The sequence below is a fragment of the Colossoma macropomum genome, unplaced genomic scaffold, assembly GCF_904425465.1.
Source record: "Colossoma macropomum unplaced genomic scaffold, Colossoma_macropomum, whole genome shotgun sequence".
Taxonomy (NCBI): domain Eukaryota; kingdom Metazoa; phylum Chordata; class Actinopteri; order Characiformes; family Serrasalmidae; genus Colossoma; species Colossoma macropomum.
Window position 1 is genome coordinate 32,386,751 of NW_023494790.1, and position 16,586 is coordinate 32,403,336.

The following is a 16,586-nucleotide window of genomic DNA, read 5'->3' on the forward strand; positions in this document are numbered from 1 at the left end:
CAGAACGTTTGGCTAACAATCTGTTGGGACCCACAAGTGAGAAAGGTTGTTTTTCTACATGGTTTTGGTGGCATGTGGTCAAATGGTTTTGGTGGTTTTTGTACCTGTCACACAATTAATGGTATTAATTAAAAATACCAAAATGGCCAAAAAAAGTGCTGCAGCTGAAGGCTGGAGCAGGAGATGAACTCTTTTAAGCGTTTCATCCGAATCTGAAACAAATACATTTCAAAACTGAACAACATAACATGAAATGAAGTGAAGTAGTTCACATAATAACAACAGAAGCTACACATAGCCTAGAGTTAACATATGAAAAATGAGAAGAAATCTAAGTATTACACAATAATTACGTTACCTCTATACAACCTTAAAAAGTCTAATTTTAGTCATTTTTATTGGGGCATGGAAGGATTTACTCCATTTTCTCCCCAATGTAGCCTTCCTCATATCACACAATTATACCAAGCTAGGAGGATGAGGGCAGAACACCTTCCTCAGAGACATGTGAAGCACAACTGCAGCTTTTCAAACAAGGTAACTGAACTGGTCAACACACTTAAAGGAGAACACTACCTGCCAGTTGTAACAGATGCCCGCTTTGGCTATAATCATGCTGAGTGATTCAGGAGAGGGAGGACCATCCTACCCACCTAGAGAGAGTGAAGACGATTATGCTCTCTGGGACTCCCAGTCACACAAGACTGTGGCATCACCAGATTCGAACTTGCAGCCTCCTGACAACAGAGCCAACTCTGGGATAGCTGCGGCACTCAGGATACTTAAGTTTTTAAGGAAAAAAAAATGGATAGATCACTGTTCACTGGTCAGTCAATACTCAAGGTTTCAGTATCAGCACCAGAAAAGAAAACAAAGTATCACAGCATCTCTAATTCTACACTGCACAAACATGTGAAACAGCAGATTTTAAGCACATCCTTGTTAAAGAAGCAAAGAAACACACACAAAAATACATTTTAGATATGAGTGGAAAAAGAATCGCATGGGATGCATCTTTTTAAAACATTCTTAAAGCTTTCTTTTCAAAAAAGACAACAAAAAGGCTTCCAGAACACCATGGTCTCACTTTTGACCCCATATTTCCCAGAAAACGCACAAGCCTACTGGGGCTAGGCCTCGTCTTCTTACTTGATCTCTAAACTCTAATTTCCCCTCCCACGGCCTCTTGTCTCTCTCTCTTTTTGCCCACTTTCTTCTGTTCTTAATCATGTTAACTTGTTTGTTTTTTCGCTAGCAGTTTAAAACCTCTTCCTGTCTGCGTCGCCCTGTTTCTTCTCCTCTCTCTCTCATTGCCGGATGTTTGTGAGGTCCAGACCAGCAGCCTCCACCACTTACTGTGCCAGTAAAAGGGCTGTTAGGGATTCCAGGCTTAAACCAGCAGAGAAGGGCATGTGTGCACTATTTGGGTTTAAGTGAGTGGGGGGTTGATTCAAGTTAGCACCAAACGGGCGCTACTATACATTTCTATGAGCTCACTAGAGGTCTGTCTGCAAGAGCATGAAACTGAAGTCCAGTCCGACCCGTTCCCACGACTTTGAAACCCAACCTGATCAGCGAACTGAAAATTCCTCACTTTTGTTGAAATGTAAGCGAATAATATATCATGTAAACACTGTTGTAAGCTTCACAACACACAGTTCACTCCTCAGTCTATACAGTCCTAACTAAGTAAAAGAGCTAATTTTGAATTCACTATATTTGTGATGTGATGGACAAAAACCAACACATTTACATTGGGCCACCTATTCAGCCTACAGCAGTTTAGCCTCCGCAATTCACACTGACATTATAAGGAGTGTTTCAGCCTGGACTGCTATTAGAATGAGGCACAATACAGGGCAACCAATCAAACAGAGCTAATTTACATATATCAGTCTTAAAGGTACAGTAACAAAAAGCTTGGAAAACGTCCAAGTCAAAGTGAATTGTAACTGGTTTTCGAGTATAAAACCACATAAACGTTATAAAATACAAGAAAGGTGCAGAAAATGGGCGTTTTAAAACATGAAGTTCCTCCACTGCTTCATCCGAAACACGTGAAGCCAGACAGCGCATCTTTTTAAAGTGCCACTACCGAAAGCTCAACATGCTTGGAGGAGAACTCTAACTGCCAATTCAGTTACGTCAACTAACAGCCGCCATCACCATCATGCTGAGTGATTGGGGGTTGGCGGCAGGGTGATGGCCATCTTGGACTTCCAGACAAATCAAAATTATGTGAAAAAAATCAAAGTCATGGTTAGCTAGACAGCTACCACTGTAGTAAAAACCAAGGTGTGATGAACTGGAATCTCCAGTAGCCAGCCATCCCTGTGCACCATGCTGTTTCTCCTATTAAACAGCAAAAGGCAGACCTGGAATACTAGATCAACAGATCGGATCGCTGGATTGGACCTTATCCTAGTGACAATTTTTTGCTACCTGTCACTGTTGCTTAAAAATAATAACATTCTATTTTCAATAGAAAAACTAACAATACAAAAAGTTCCTTCAAACAGAAGATACGACACCACTGGAGTTGTCCTAAATTTAGGACATTATTCAGGAAATTGCGGTAAGTAAGGAGGTTTCTGTAATTGTCAGGGATTCCCAGTCCTGACTTTACCCCGTCTACTCCCTAGTCTCCATCCACTTTCTGTCATCCCAATCAATGTTCTCCAGTAGGGATGTCAATGACCAACAGTAGGGCCAACAGACTGCATAGCAGAGTGATTATTGTGGATATGTTGGCTGTTTCTCAACAAAAAACTGGCTAGGATATTTAGCACACGGCACAGTGCTGAGGACGGCTAAAACTGACTCGTTTCCTTTTAGATGTCTGGTTGCTTCTGTTGAGCGCAGCCTTAAGTTACAGTCTACAAATGTGTCTGTTAGCTAACGGCTAGCCTACGTAGAAAACTTATCAGTTCAACGAGAAAAAAGCTTTAAAGCTGCAAGCTACTGACTTTGTGTTCACTGTTGTTTAATTTATGCATATGAGCTTTAAGCTAGTCCCGGTCAGACCATGTATGCTCATTAACTTGGGCTAATATATGGTAAACCATCAACATTCCTTTTATGGTGTGGTGCTTGATTCCTGGTATTCGAACAAAAAAAAAAGCTAGGACTGAAAGACGGATATTTAGTGCTCTAAGCTGCTAGAAGGAATGATACCAGCTAGTTAAAAACAACATTAATAGATAAATTCAAAAACACACTTGTTTGCTGGTCACCACATCGCAAACTCCTGACGTTAAGCAACAACCCATTGCTTAACAGTCACATCAACACACGTATTAGGGAGTAAGATCAGCAGATAAAAGCGAAAGACTTCTAAAGAGGTATGAAATTAATCCACTATTTATTTTCTATAAACATCAACTCAGCGATGTCTCCACATCATGTTGAGGTTCTGGCTGAAGTCCATCAGTAAATGCTACAAAAGAATCACTGACAGTCAACAGCATGTCAGAAACACAGCGCATGGTCCCAGAATGCGATAGAAGATGCAAAAATCTCCCCCTTTTAGTGGAAAGCCGAGGTAAACATGGGTCAGACTGCCAATTCTCCCTCAGATAAAACAACTACATTTCCTCTGTATTCCAATAACTTCAAATGAGCCATTTGCAAATGCCAACTACAGACAGACCTGAGTAAATTTAACTAGTTCCCAAACAAAAACTGGATCCAAAATTCCACTGGGCAGCAAAGCATTTACCAAATACCCTGTTCCCTGCTGTGTTACAACAAGTCTGAAGAACACACAGCTAAAGGAAATTCTCTGGAGTGTTTATTGAGATTGTTTTTGAGGAACAATGCTTTCTAGTATATCGTAACGTTTATTGAGGTCAATTATGGCCTAATATCCCCTAATGTACAGTAGTGTTTAAGATGTCCCCTAGCATATATCAATGTATGTTTAGGTTGCTTATGGACTAATATATCCTACCGTATAATAATACTCACTGAGGTCATATATATGGACTAATATCTCCTACTGCATAGTAGTGTTCGTAATATCTCCTAGCGTATAGTATAATGTTTACTGAGGTCATATATGGACCAATATCTCCAAGCGATGAGAGTTTATTGAGGTTTATTAATGTGGCCAAAAGTATGTGGATACCTATACATCTCACCCATATGAGCTTGCTGGACATCCCATTCCAAAACCCTGGGAGATTAATACCCCCCCCTTTCTGGCTATAACAGCCTCCACTCTTCTGGGAAGGCTTTCCGCAACATTTTGGAGCATGTCTGTGGGAATTTGTGAGGTCAGGCACTGATGTTGGAAGAGAAGATTCAGCTCACAATCAACATCGCGATTCATCCCAAAGGTGTTCAGTGGGGTTGATGTCGGGTCCCTGTGCAGGCCGCTAGAGCTCCTCCCCACCAAACTCATCTAACCATGTCTTTGTGGAGCTCACTTTGTGCACTGGGGCTCAGTCATGCTGGAACAGGAAAGGGTCTTCCCCAAACCACTGCCACAAAGTTGGAAGCATATAATTGTCCAAAATGGCTTTGCACGCTGTAGCATTGACATTACCCTTCACTTCATTAAGGCACTCAGCGTAAACCCTGAAAAGAGCCCCAGACCATTATCCCTCCTCCACCCAACTTTACTGTTGGCACTATGCATTCTGGTTCTCCTGGCATCCGCCAAACCAGAACTGTCCATCAGACTGCCAGATGCTGAAGCTTCCAAAGGCAGTTTGGAGCTCTGTAGTGAGTGATTCAACAGAGGATAGGCGCTGTGCGCTTCAGCACTTGGCAACCCCACTGTGTGAGTTTGCATGGTTTACCGCTCCATGGCTGTCACTGCTACTTCCAATTTACAATCATAGCTCTTGACTGAGGCAGATATAGCAGGACAGAAATTTCACAATCTGACTGGTGGCATGTCAGTGCCATGTTTAAAGTCACAGAGCTCTTCAGTACGACCCATTCTACTGCCAATGTTTGTCTATTGAGATTGTAAGGCTATGTGCTTAATTTTATCCACCTGTTGGCAACTGCTGAAACACTTTAACTCAATAAAAAGTGTATTATAATATTCACTGAGAACATTTATGGATTAATCTCTCCTACTGGATAGTACCGTATATAATACCTCCTACCATATAGTCATGTTTATTGAGGTCGTACATGGACTAATATCTCCTAGCAAGTTTATTGATGTAATTTTTGGACTAACACCTCATAGTGTACAGCAGTGTTTATTGAGGTTGTTTATGTACTAATACCTCTTAGTGTAAAGCAGTCTTTGATGAGGTCATTTATGAAATAATATTTCCTGGCACACAGTAGATTATTGAGGTCATTTATAAAATATGACAAAAATATAATGGGGTGTCAGCATACTTAGTGGGGCCACCTAAGCATAGCCTTTGTGTGGTTAACACTGCTGACGTTTTGCTTAATCTATGCTGTTATTACTACCAAAATTGTGATATGCATAAGCAGAAAGGCCTAAATGTGAAGGGTCTGAAAGAGTTAAATGAGTAAGATATTGAGCTATTTTGGTAGAAATGGCAAGAGGCCCAAAATTTAGCGAAAGAATCCTTGAAGATACAGAATTGTACAAAGCACACAATATCAGGTCAAACTTGGAGAGAAACAAAAAGGCAAAGTTAGATGGACAGAGAAGCCACAGCCCCTAGTGCCTTCTGAACTGTCTGTATGGAGCCAATTTTGTTCATGTAAGCTGAGACCAGCATCTGTAACCACCTGTAGGGTCAACAACTAGTCAGGGAGAGAGAGAGAGGGAGAGAGGAAGAGAGAGAACCCTTCGAAAGAGACTGATGCACTGTCAAGACAGCAATGATGGCGTGAGTCAGGAGTAGTTCATGTTCTACTCAATGATGGCAATGACTCAAGTGTGAACAATACAAGCTAACAGTGAGCTTGATCCTCCAAGGACATACGTCAGCGGTTCATTAGCTAAACAGGCCTGGTTTCATTGAGAGACAGAAGGATCTGCACTTCAGAAAAAAGATGAACTGGCTGCATCACAGGGACAGCCCTCTGAATTCTCAGTTATGGTAGAGATAACAAAAGCAGACTGTTATTTTATATGAACTATTTCTCATTAGTAGATCATTGAAACAAAAGTAAGTAGAAGAGGAGATATTTTATAAAAGTGAATTTGACGAGTTATTGTTATTGTACAATCTTGTTTTGCCATTACATACATACTAGTCGCGTGTTTATGGTTGCTGCAGGTTGTGGATAGTGTCCTCTCACATCATCACTAAAACAATGGCATAATTTCAGCACAAAAAAGACATTAGAAGTGAATCAGACTTAGTTTAGCCAGTACTCAATACATGAAAACATGCCTAAACTGGCCCCAATCCTGATTCACTGGATAGACCGGACTGGGACATGACTAGTAATGCATCATGTAGTTATGTAAACCTATAAATAATTATGTAAACAAATAACATATATAGCATAACACAACAATGACTCTAGATTTCAAAGAATGCACTGATTGACACTGATACTGGTACTGGCAATAAACCATGCTCTTCTACTCATACTTGCAAACGATGCACCGATACCAACATCCAATACCACCTGACACCATGCGACATAAGCTGAGTGTACGCTGCCACATTAATGAACAAATGACTCAAGCTGGCAGAGAAGTGTTGTTCAAAGCCAGCGGTGCAATGAAGACTACTATGCTGGATGTGTGAGCAGCAGAACGTGTACATGACTCTGGATCATGGATCTCCGAGTGAGAATATGCTATGGGGATAGTTATCAAAGCCCTTCATTCTCATCAATGTCTTATCTATATTTCTCTTTCTACATCCCAGGCAACTTGAACAAGGAGTGTCAGCACTGAGCAGAAAGAGTTCTCAGAGGATTTGACCACATGGGGAACCACAGTCTACGAAAAAGCTATATATGTCCTTTACGTTTTCATGAGCAGCAGGCTTATCTCCAATGCAGTTTCTCTTGCTGTGTTCTTTTTTACCTTTTCTTAGTCCACACACACACACACACACACACACACACACACACACGCACATCACACGCACATCACACATTCTCACAAAATTACATGTCATACGTTGGACAGAGCTCGCAGGAGAACTACAGCTAAATCAACAAACAGCAAACTAAAATGGAAAGCTCAAGTTCCCCTTGAGAGCGTCCACTATAACAAGAATCCACATGCTGTATGAACGAGAGCGAGAGGCTACAATCACAGAGGAGTTGAAACCATTGACTGAATATATGATATGCATGGAGAAGTGAAATCGCATGAGCAGTGAAAATGAGACAAGTTCAGAAACAAGAAATTCTGGTGCCACCTGAGACTAAAATACAAGAATAACTGCTTTATGTAAGTCTGTGTCAAATAATACAACACAATACTGTTTTTTTTTATTTTGTGGCTTACCATACCAGTTTCAAAAGACCAGTGCATACAAAATTTGGCAGACAGCTTCTTTTGAGACCCTACATCTATGATAAATTGAGGCCAGTCCAAAAAGCTTTGCCCACTTTGTTGTGTTCTACTGGCTCCATGAGTCGCATTGTGCCTGGACCGGCGATGATCGCCATTTGTGATGTAATGTGTAGACGGCTGCTTGGCTTTCACAGCAGTTACGACAGTCCACAGAAATCACTTCGGTCTACATCAAGTTTAAATGCAAACTAAGTGGTATCAGATTGCTTTGGTTGCTAACAACGATCATTTACATGTTAACCTTGTTTCACTGATAATGAGCTTTTAAAGAAAAAGAAGTGAAAATGAAACCAACTTTACTGCTCATGAAACTTTTTAGTAATGTTATCTCAGTTCTGACTGGCCAATAAAAACTGAACTGCTGTTATGCTGTGTTTGGGGTAGAGGAGTGATTGCTGCTCTATTAAAGACCACTTCTTTCCTAAAACTAAACTGGCCACTTCATTAGGTCCACCTCTTTGTATTCTGCACTTACTGTCCATTTTATCAGCTCCACTTACCATGTAGAAGCACTTTGTAGCTCTACAATTACAGACTGTAGTCCATCTGCTTCTCTGCATACTTTATTGGCCCCTTTTACCCTGTTCTTCACTGGTCAGGACCCCCACAGGACCACCACAGAGCAGGTACTATTTAGGTGGCGGATCATTCTCAGCACCGCAGTGACACTGACGTGGTGGTGGTGTGTTAGTGTGTGTTGCGTTGGAACGAGTGAATCAGACACAGCACACGGCCAACAGCGTCCTGTGACCACTGATGAAGCACTAGAGGATGACCAACACAAACTGTGTAGCAACCTCTCTGGCTTTACATCTACAAGGTGGACTGACAAGGTAGGAGTGTCTAATAGAGTGGACAGTGAGTGGACACAGTGTTTAAAAACTCCAGCAGCACTGCTGTGTCTGATCCACTCAGACCAGCACAACACATACTAACACACCACCATCAGTGTCACTGCGGTGCTGAGAATGATCCACCACCCAAATAGTACCTGCTCTGTGGTGGTCCTGTGGGGGTCCTGACCATTGGAGAACAGGGTGACAAAGTATGCAGACAAACAGATGGACTACAGTCTGTAACTGTAGAACTACAAAGTGCTCCTGTATGGTCAGTGGAGCTGATAAAATGGACAATGAGTGTAGAAACAAGGAGGTGGGTTTAATGGAGCGGCAGGCCAGTTCACGCTCTGTCTTTCTCTGTCTCTCTCTCTCTCCCTCCTCCTCTCTCTAGTGTCACCCTCCATCCCCCCCTCGCTCTCTCTCTATCCTTCTGTCTCTCTCCCTATCTCACAAAGCCTCCCAGAAGCATCCTGAAACATCAAGTCAGCTGTTAAATTTAATAGTCATACTATGGAATCCCAGAAATGACAACTGCCATCATCTGGATTAATAAAAAAATCTGAATATAACTATGATATACCTAACTAACATTACTAATAGACGTGAAAAAATATGAAAGCTGCACTGTCACTGTAAAACTGAAACGTACAAAGTTTTGAATATATTCTGTATTGCAGCACTACGTAAGATTTTTTTGTTAAAACTAAAAGAAATTGAATTACTGAGTCACATGCACAGGTTCAAAAAGAAGCTCTGGCTCGATGTATGCTGACTCTACTCTGACTGAATGGAAATACGTGGCATACTTCAATTAAAATCATGCAAGAATATTTCTTCTAATGTGGGAGTGGAAACATAAATTAGCGTTATCATACACTCAATTCAATTATGCCACACATTTCCATTCAATTAAACAGAGTCAGCACACACAGACTTTGTAACCTCAGCATAAAGTTCAGTTGCTGAAATGAAACATTTCAGTTTAATTTATTTGGGTTTCACTGGATTGGATATATGGAAATATACAGTCTTCATAATTAAAATGTGTATTCGTTCATTTGACTGTATGATTTACAGACATATAAGGGCCCATATCCTATATCTGATATTATTGTTTTCCTTATAAGGTCTACTTTTAACATTTGTGTGAAATTATGTTCCAAATCTGTTCATAATTCACTTTATAAAACTGTTTTCAAACCTCTGTTTATCCCTTACAATTGCGCAGGCATTTCTGTTACTTTTCTGTTTTTTTTTAGACTGGTAGATGTTAATGAATCTGTTCCGAGTTGTTGGTGTGACTCTAAAAGAAGCCCTCCTTACAACTTCAGTTTAAAGGGGTGGGGTTAAACTGCCGTAGGCTGAATAGGTGTACTATAGCTGCGTTCCAAAGCCTAGGCTGCAGTCGAGGTAGGCTGCATTTCTTGGCTATTCCAAAGTGAAGGACACAGCCTATGTTCTGAGTGCTTTTCTAAAGGATGCATCAGATGTGTCCTTCCAGGCCTTTGGTTACCCACAGTTCTCTGCGCACAAACACCGCAAAGGAAAACCACCACCAAAATGATGGAAAACAAAGCCGTCAGAGCAGAGCTTGTTTTAAAATATAAGTTGTTCTCATACTCGAATTTGCCTTTGTTACTTTATAAAGTGTAAAATGACTGATTAATTAAGGTGTTCGTCCATATATCATATACCGTACATAAATCGGATTTTATTCAGAAGTATTTGTGTAAGTACGTGGTTTATCATACTACATCAGAACATCTCCTCCATTTCCGTGAAAAAAAGAAAAAGCAACAAACTCAATGCAACGGGCTCCATTTTCTCTCACCAGTTACCTCACGAGTTTTGTGCCGCCATTGCAAGAGGCGGGACCTTTCTGGTGACGTCACCATGCATCCTCGCTAGGACTGCTTTATTTGAGTGACCAATAGCCTACTAAGGAGGAGTCTTCGTAGGACAGTCCTACCAATACCTGCCCTCCCGAGGCTGCAGCCTAGGCTTTGGAACACAGCTTATGCGTTCATACTGTATCATCCAGAGTGTAAACAGTACATTTTGAAACATTAACAATGGGCCTGATTCTCCAAAAGCTTTTAAAGTTTTTTCTTAAATGTTTTCTTGAGAAAGGTCCTAAGAAAAAGTCTACGTCAGATTCATGACGTGTTCTTAAACCACAGAACTGTTCATACCTTTGTGCTCTTGAGTGTGTGTAGATTCTGTTCTTACCCAAGAACAAATCCCATATAAGAAAAGATGAACGGTGAATGTCAGAATCTTCGTGAAAACTGTGTAAGTGGGATTTCAGAAGAAATTTCTTCTTAAGAATACTTGGTGAATCAGCCCCATTGTTCACACAGTACATCAGACTCAAGTTCAGTTGAGTGAGTCAAGTTCAGTTTTCGATTATATGAGCCCCTCTCAGTGTTACCACTAGCAACTTCATTGTCCCACAAGCGTCCCCAAACAGATTCTATCATCATTACGCTATTTTTATCGTCCCCAGGAAGACAGAACAGCATTAATCTGGAGCGTGTAAGTAGATGCTGCAGCTGACATCCAGGTTCATGAACTAAACAAGGCCGGGATTGAGGAGCCGGTGGGCAGCTGGGGGGCAGACTGCTGCTGGACACAACCACGGCCATAAAGAACCCTTCTGTCTTGTTGTCTGCAGCCGCACAAATAAGAGAAAGGCAGGATGGATGGAGAAAGTAAAAGGAGCGATAGACGAACAGGGTGGGAAGCTGGTGGAAGAGTAATGGGAACCAGATATTGCTGGAGGTTGCCATATTTTTTCTCTACAAGATGTGTAAATACAGAAAAAGCCATTTACAAACAAATCATTACTGTCGGAACAAAACTTCATACCCCTGAAATGGTAACTTCAGAGGAGAAAGCAAAAACATTCTTTGTTTATAATGTAAGTCAGTGTAACAAGATTTTTCTGTAAGTAATTTTAGAGAGTTCCTATTGGGCCACCCATCATTGAATTTGTGCAAAGTATAAAGGGCCTCTGGAATTTTTAAGTTATGTAAAGAAAGTCCAACACACATACGCATTAAACTGGTAGGTATAGATTAGGGTTGGGCGATATGACCAATATGATCATTTGATATTGTTCCATATCATTAAATATCAGTATCAGTGATTATTATATGTATTCCTTAATGCTAATTTTAAGTCTGAATAGCATTTTTGAAATCCAAAAAAGAGGATATAGGGTTTCATTTCAAAATGCTGTATATGCATTTTAAAAGCGCTTCAGCTGTAGTTAATAGAAAACACATATTTGTTTTTCTAAAAAAGGTGGTATTAATTAGAATATAGCATTGATATTTCTTGTATAAAGCTCACTCTCAACAACATATATCATGAAAACAAACATCTTCAATATACACCAATCAGCCACTTCAGTACACCTCCTTGTATCTACACTCACTGTCCATTTTATCAGCTCCACTTACTATATAGGTGCACTTTGTAGTTCTACAGTTACAGACTGTAGTCCATCTGTTTCTCTGCATACTTTATCACCCTGTTCTTCAATGATCAGGACCACCACAGAGCAGGTACTCTTTGGGTGGTGGATCATTCTCAGCACTGCAGTAACACTGACGTGGTGGTGGAGTGTTAGTATGTGTTGCGCTGGTCTGAGTGGATCAGACACAACAGTGCTGCTGGAGTTTTTTAAACACCTCAGTGTCACTGCTGGACTGAGAATAGTCCACCAACCAAGAATATCTAGCCAACAGCGTCCTGTGGGCAGCGTCCTGTGACCACTGATGAAGGACTAGAGGATGACCAACACAAACTGTGCAGCAGCAGATGAGCTATCGTCTCTGACTTTACATCTACAAGGTGGACTGACAAGGCAAGTATGTCTAATAGAGTGGACAGTGAGCACTGCTGTATCTGATCCACTCAGACCAGCACAACACACACTAACACACCACCACCACGTCAGTGTTACTGCAGTGCTGAGAATGATCCACCACCCAAATAGTACCTGCTCTGTGAGGGTCCATGGGGGTCCTGACCACTGAAGAACAGGGTAAAAGGGGGCTAACAAAGTATACAGAGAAACAGATGGACTACAGTCTGTAACTGTAGAACTACAAAGTGCACCTATATAGTAAGTGGAGCTGATAAAATGGACAATGAGTGTAGAAACAAGGCCTGATCGGTGTAAGTTTACAATAACTACATGTACCTAAAGACCATTTAGATACATTTCAGCAGCAATAAAATAAAGTACTGTAGACAAAAACAGAGTTTTATTTAAGGCTGTTTGACATTAGGCAACAGGTATTAATAGTAAAGTCATGACTGGTAGATTTTGTCACACAACCTTCCTACTTTGACAGGAAGGGGCCATCTGAGCGGCATGTTTGATTTTATTGATTATCGTTACTGCTTTATTGACCAGGTGATGTGGTCCACTAACTGATTTAGAAATCAATAATGGAAAGGGACTGTCTGTATTAGGGATAGTTCTCTTGGGACCAGAGAGTTAATAGCCACACGCTGTATGAGTCCGATTCCTCAAGAGGAGCACTGATACAGTCTAGAGCCTCAGTCTGGGATGTGCTGTGCGTGTGGAGATGACTGTAGCATTACTGTTTACACAGCCTTTAAACGGCACCACTGGTGTTTTTAGCACAAGTCAAAAAGAGAGATTAAGATGGAGAGAAATGGAAAAGAGACGACTACAAAGGAATGTTGGATTTGTCAGAAGTTGAACATCTCCAAAGAGAAAAAAACACAGTAGAATTTTGGCAACTGTACCTTTGGAGGCGTTCTCTCGTTCTCTCGCTCTCTCTCTCGTTCTCTCTCTCTCTCTCTCTCGCGCTCTATAAATCAGCTTGTCACTTGGAAGAAGGGAACCTTAAACACAGAATCAGAACAGAAGCATGTTTAAATACTCTCAAGGATGGTTTTATGCTTGGTATTGTGTAGAACATAAAAAAAAAATCTTGCTGTAAATATATCTGACTTTAAGATTTAGATTAGCAAAGATGAAGCCACAAAACAACAGTGCTGTCTGTTAAGAATGCACAGATGGAGCTACTGTTGATCCTCACATTAAAGGAGAATCCCACAGATTTTTCTTCATTTAATTCCAACATAGTTCAATTATAATTAAGTCTACAAACAAACAAAGTCATTGGGAGTCGTTTGGTTCTGTTCACAGTGGTGGTTATAGGAACTAGACATCTGGCAGCTGCCTCACATCAAGTGATTACATGCAATGGTTATGAATACACTGCCTGATGCCTCGAACATTGTTGTACAACAGTCAAACTTTTAAAATAAGGTTGTGGCCCATACATATTTATTAAAGTACAAGTACAGTGTTATAAAGCAAAACAGTTCCTTTATCTCTATTTTATCAACACATTCACTGGTCGACTAGGGATGCATGGTAGTAACAAAATCATATCAGTATCAGCAGATAGTTGCCGAAAGGTGCAGTGTGTAAGATTTAGTGGCATCTAGTGGTGGATTTGCAGATTGCAACCAAGTAAATCACCCTCCCTCACCCTTTGTTTTCCAAGCGTGTAGTAGAACCTACGGCAGCCGCCAGATTTTTTGCCATCACTTGCACCAATTTCGTTTTGCTTCTTCATGTTTTTGCTTCTTTGAGGATGAGGATTCAAACTCCTTTGCATTTTTCTTGTGCTAAATAATAAGTATGATTCCTCATTTGTCAAAATTTGGGGTCTCAAACTTTTCACAGCACAAAATGGTCAGCCAGCACCGACAGCAACCACTGCATCTTCTAACTGGTGCTACAGCGCCACCAAATTCAAGCTGCCACTTCAAGGTAGAAACGTGAAAGGCACTCCCTAGAGCTGGTGTTTGGTTTGTCCGTCCTGGGCTACTGTAGAACCACGACAGTGCAAGATGCCGACATCTGTTGGAAGAGGAGCCGCTCCCTATGTAGACATTAAATGTTTATTCTAAGTCAATGAAAACCCAAAGATTCGCTGTTACAGCTGATTATACACTAATAAAACACATGGTGTTGCACACTATATTCCATTTCTGCTAATAGCGCCCACTAAATCTTACACACTGCACCTTTAAAAGAATCATCAGCATCAGACGGATATTTAGACACGTCTAACACTTAAGACCATGACATATTTATTGTACTCTGGAACAGCAGAACGCTGGAATACTATGCTAAAATGTCCACATTTTATTAATTTTTTATTCATTTTCCATTTGTAACCCAATAGAAATGTTTTACGCTCAAGCAGATTTAGCTGCAATTTCTATATTTTTTCAATGTTTCTGTATCGACATCAGCATATATTTATACAAGGAAAATATCAGACACTGGCATCAGCCTACAATTCCCATATCGGTGCATCCCAGCTGGTGGTTTTGGATAGGAAATAAAATGGCTTTATTCGTGCTGTAGACTTCACCACTCCTGGTTCCCATCACCACCACTGTAGAGAATCCTGAGTCAGTAAGTTTCTCTACAACGAATCATTTCACATCAAACCACTCCGAATGACTTTGTTTACACCTCAACGGTCAAATTATATTGAAAATTTGAAAAATCTGTGGTATTTCCCTTTAATAATAACCAGTATGCAGACGAGTCAAATACGTTGAATCTAAAGCATTGGCAGCTTTACAAAGCCACGAATAAATAAAGAATATTAATATGTCAGGGGAAACAAAATAAACATGTAATATTTCTTCAACGTTAATGTTATTTACGAAGCTGAAGTTGGCTTCTTATTCGTCAGCTGCTTGTTCGAATTTGCCCGTTCCACCTTAAATGGTGCAGCAGTTACATTCTGGCGCCTCAGGCGCCAGAATGTAACTGCTGCACCATTTAAGGTGGAACGGGCAAATTCGAACAAGCAGCTGACTTCAGCTTCATATGTTCGTTATTTTAATAAACTTCAGTCAAATATCACGACGTGGAAAATGTAGGATAGCTCTCGGCTTGATTTCAACACTAAAAATGAGGTTTATGAAGATTTATCGCTAGTTTGAGCCGTTAGCGTTAGCTAGCATTTTCCTCGTCAAATGCAAATTCTCAGTGTTTAACTTACCTCGTCCACATTTCCCGACAGTTTGGCGACTAGCCTGCTACTTAACGCTACTTCTTCTCGGGAAAGCTTTCCACGGCGTCTTACTGCTCTCCACATCTTGTTCGTTTGACTTAGAAAACACACAGAAACAGTTTTAGTTGTAAACTTCAAGAGAAAAAAAAACTGATTTTACGCGCTTGCTAACGAGCTAAACCGGAGCCGGACTCGGTACGGTCACAGATGCCTTCACGGTGGCCCCGCATGAAGATGGATATCATCAGCATCCCTGTGTAGCCCATCTCAGGGGCTCGGGGATGATATGAGGAAGAGATATACGCGTTAAAAGAGTCCCAGAAATAATTTCTTCATCTTCTGTCAGAGTGTGACTCTCCTTTCTTCGAAGTCTCCACCGAGACGTCGAGCCGAGTCCAAAGTTAATCGGACGACATCGCCGCCTCTCACAGTTTGTATCAGTACAGTAAAAAAGCGAAGGACGCCGCCTGAAGACAAACGCAAGACTGAGAAAATGTCACTAAAAAGTGCGAAAAAGCCTAAGAATATGTCTGGAAACGGGAGAGAGACGCTTTCCTGAGCGAGTGCGGACGGAGGGGAGAGAGAGAGTGGCTGTGTGAGCGGCTGTGGGTTCAGAAACGCGGCTATGCTACACAGGCTAATCTACTCACACTGACACAACATCTCTCACTACGCGCACATCTGGGGAAGCCACCACACACACACACACACACACACACACACACACACACACACCACTCACACCACTCACACACCAAACACACACCTCCTCCACCTCCTTCTCCTGCTTAGGACAAAAAAAATCGCCCGTTTTTTTTCTTTTCTTCTGTTATTTCTGGCACCATTATGCGAAAATTAAGGAGCCCCTAAGGTGACATGGTCGTGGTCATAAATTAGTATATCGAGGGCACAAATTAATATATTGAGACCACAATATACTCCACTGAGGCCACAAATTACTATGCTGAGTCCAAGAATTATTACATTGAGGCCACAATTTACTATATTAAGGCCACAAATTACTATGTTAAGGCCACCAGTTACTATACTGAGGCCACAATTTACTACACTGAGGCCACAAATTACTATATTGAGGCCACCAGTTACTATACTGAAGCCACAATCTTCTACATTAAGGCCACACATCACTATATTGAGGCCACAGTTTAGTATATT

General features: G+C 41.0%; 1 protein-coding gene across 1 annotated transcript in view; it reads right to left on the reverse strand.

Moving 5' to 3' along the window:
- The window catches only part of LOC118809632 (gap junction gamma-1 protein-like), a 35,487-nt gene extending 19,660 nt beyond the window's left edge, over positions 1-15,827 (reverse strand). Inside the window, 2 exon segments of the mRNA XM_036573104.1 lie at positions 13,108-13,206; positions 15,399-15,827. The gene's annotated coding sequence lies outside the window, so the exon portion shown is untranslated.
- Positions 15,828-16,586: the final 759 nt, after the last annotated feature.